Genomic DNA, 3,305 nt, shown 5'->3' with positions numbered 1-3,305 from the left:
GAGGAGGGCGGGCGGCAGGGAGCCACCCCCGCTCGCCGGCCCGGCCCTCTTGGTGACCCTAGATAAGCTCGAGCGGGGAGTTTGACTGGGGCGGTACACATGTCAAACGGTAACGCAGGTGTCCTAAGGCGAGCTCAGGGAGGAGGACAGAAACCTCCCGCGGAGCAGAAGGGCAAAAGCTCGCTAGATGATTCTGGGTCGGGGTTTCGTACGTAGCAGAGCAGCTCCCTCGCTGCGATCTATTGAAAGTCAGCCCTCGATCCAAGTTTTTGTCGGCCGGACCCCCACCCCTCTCCCTCTCCCTCTCCCTCTCCCTCTCCTTCTCCCTCCCATCCCGCGCTTTCCCGTTTCCGCTTTCCCATTTCCCCTCTCCGCTCTCCGCATCCGCGGTCCGCTCTCCGCCTCCGCCCCCGCGGTCCGCTGTCCGCTGTCCGCTGTCCGCTTTCCCCTTTATTTTCAGCACTTTCAGCACTTCCAGCACTTCCAGCACTTCTCTCCCTTCTTCCAACTGCGGGCGCGCCGGGCGCCCAGGGGCTTGGGCGCAGGGGTGTGTGTGCGTGCATGTGCCGAACAAGGAGGAGAGCGCCTCTCTTCGGAGCTTGTCGCTGGCCGTCGGCGGGGCTCCATGGACCAGGGGGAGAGCGCCTCTCTTCGGGGGCTTGTTGCTGGCTGTTGGCGGGGCTCCACGGACCAGGGGGAGAGCGCCTGTCTTCGGGGCCTTGATGCTGGCTGTTGGCGCCTGTCTTCGGGGCTCCACGGACCAGGGGGAGAGCGCCTGTCTTCGGGGGCTTGTTGCTGGCTGTTGGCGGGGCTCCATGGACCAGGGGTAGAGCGCCTCTCTTTGGGGCTTGTTGCTGGCTGTTGGCGCCTGTCTTCGGGGCTCCACGGACCAGGGGGAGAGCGCCTGTCTTCGGGGCTTGATGCTGGCTGTTGGCGCCTGTCTTCGGGGCTCCACGGACCAGGGGGAGAGCGCCTGTCTTGCACGCAGGTGAGTGTTACACTGTTTACCACACAAAAGTAAAATTGATGTAGTTCAAACATCCACACAATTGTAAATAATCACACATGCACAGTTGTACACCTTTGTAAATAGTTTGTCAAATTGTTACTGTTTTCTATGTAAATAAACTGTTCTTTTACTATAAAAAAATACTTTTTCATTGTTGGTGGTACTGTTTTATAGAAGTAAAGCACTATTTAGGTGTTTGTGGCATCATTCATGGACAAAAAGAAGTGTAGAATTCACTAGAGTGCATGAAATAACATCGTTTCACAAAAAGCTGTTTTTCTTCGCTTTTTGTTTCAAAACAGAATTTCGGCGAAAGTTACCATTTTCTATTGTTGATTACTGAAGAACGGAATACGGTAGAAACAAACTTTTTTTTCTGATGAAAGATGAGAGTCCAATCTTTCATTTGGTAGTATTTGTGTTTCCATAGTCCAAACACAACATTTTCTGTGGACCTTGAAAGATCACTCAAAATGCTTAAATCGGCTGGCAGTGGGGACAACCCGTTTCTGAAAACGTCTGGCAGTGAAAGAGTTAACACAGGCGTGTCCACTTTCCCAACTCGAAGTGTTAAAGTCTAATTCTGGGATGTTTTCTCTAATGGATGGTGAAGCGCTAACACGTGATAATTATTTGTCACTTTTTGAAGTATTAGGTGAATTATTTCCGATCCCAGAAATTGTCATTTCCGACTTATTGTTCACTCAAAAAATTGATGAGAACGCTGCTACATTCATTGATCGGGCACTTGTCGAATTCTCATTAAAGACTGGACACTTGCCGACCGATACTGTATTGTATTCACAAATTTTTCGGTCTGCAATTTTAAAAGGAGCTCCAAAACCGATTGTGCAAGCTATGGAGGCCAATCCGGACTTGCCAGGCGCCGAGAATGTAAGATGGTTGAGTCATCTTAAACATCATTTGAGAAGGTATGCAAAAGATGTCGAATCAAAAAATGAAAAACGTAAGAATACTGAATTACAATTGGCAATGCTACAATTACAAACTTTGAAGAAAAAAGAGGAGGACTTTGTGAGTTCGGCTTCTGTGAACATGTCATCACCTAATACTGTTGGATCAGATTTGATTATGTTTCAGAATGGAGCATCATATGATCGGAATTATTGTTTCAACTGTGGTCGGCCCGGCCACTGGGCAGACACTTGCCCGGAGGAATCAGGTGTCATCAGGGGCAGAGGTCGGCGCATGCAGAAAGGACGACAGAGTGGAAGGCAGAGAAGCCGTAGCTTCTTTCACCAGAGCGTTCGTGGTGCTACACGTGGCTTGTCATCGCCACAACAACAATATCCTTCTGTTCTTAACCAGCAGTTCCTGCCGCCACCTGGTGGACAGTATCCGCAATGACTCAGCCCTGAATCTGCCCTCCAAGAACCAATGATTGATATCAAGGTAGGAGGCACGACGTTATCATTCATGGTGGACACAGGATCACGACATTCTACCATAATGACATTGCCACCAGAATGCAAGCTCACAGCAAATGGCATTTCGCTGGTTGGATTCAAGGGAGAACAGACTGTCCTGAACTTGACAACCCCTATGCGAACGCAATGCTACACACAAACTTTCCTACATGAGTTCGTCTATGCACCCAATTGTCCTGTGAATCTAATGGGACGGGATCTGCTCATAAAAACTGCGCCATTGATACAGTGTGGATCGAAAGGACTCTCGCTAAAATTCCTAGATGGAAATACCTTCTACTGCAGTGAAGCCACTACCTTTAAAGTCTCCTCCCAGTTGCCTGTGATACCTCAACATGCCATGTCCTGCGTCTCGGCTGAGATCTACTGGGCAAAGATTGACACTGATTCCTCCGGCTGGAGGGATGATGAGAATTTTTGGTCAAAGTGGACCTGTTGGGTTAGTAATCTCCGATCATATAATGTGGTTTCAGATTGTATGCATTGTACTCTATATTATGACAGGACAGGAGATGACATGTACAATGAAGCCTTCCAGAAAGTTGTTGGCGACACATGGGAATTGCGGGTAGGTGATCTGTTCGCAGGTAGGCCCGGTGTTGCATTTTCTGTGAATCTGACTGAGGAACAAGTTCAATGGTATGTGATGACAGAACCACCTGACAAATCTGTGCTGGCATGTTATCCTCATATATCACTGATGGTGTCATCCCAGCACACGGCGAAAGATTTGGGTCCATTTGTCCTCGCATGCACAAAAGCAACTGATTGGCAATGCTCTATACACTCGGATTTGCTATATTCAAAATCACTTGATGCCTATTGGATTAAATCTGACATGTTTGCTC

The sequence above is a fragment of the Vanacampus margaritifer genome, chromosome 4, assembly GCF_051991255.1.
Source record: "Vanacampus margaritifer isolate UIUO_Vmar chromosome 4, RoL_Vmar_1.0, whole genome shotgun sequence".
Taxonomy (NCBI): domain Eukaryota; kingdom Metazoa; phylum Chordata; class Actinopteri; order Syngnathiformes; family Syngnathidae; genus Vanacampus; species Vanacampus margaritifer.
The sequence above is the reverse complement of the archived record's forward strand: the minus strand, read 5'-3'. Positions refer to the sequence as shown.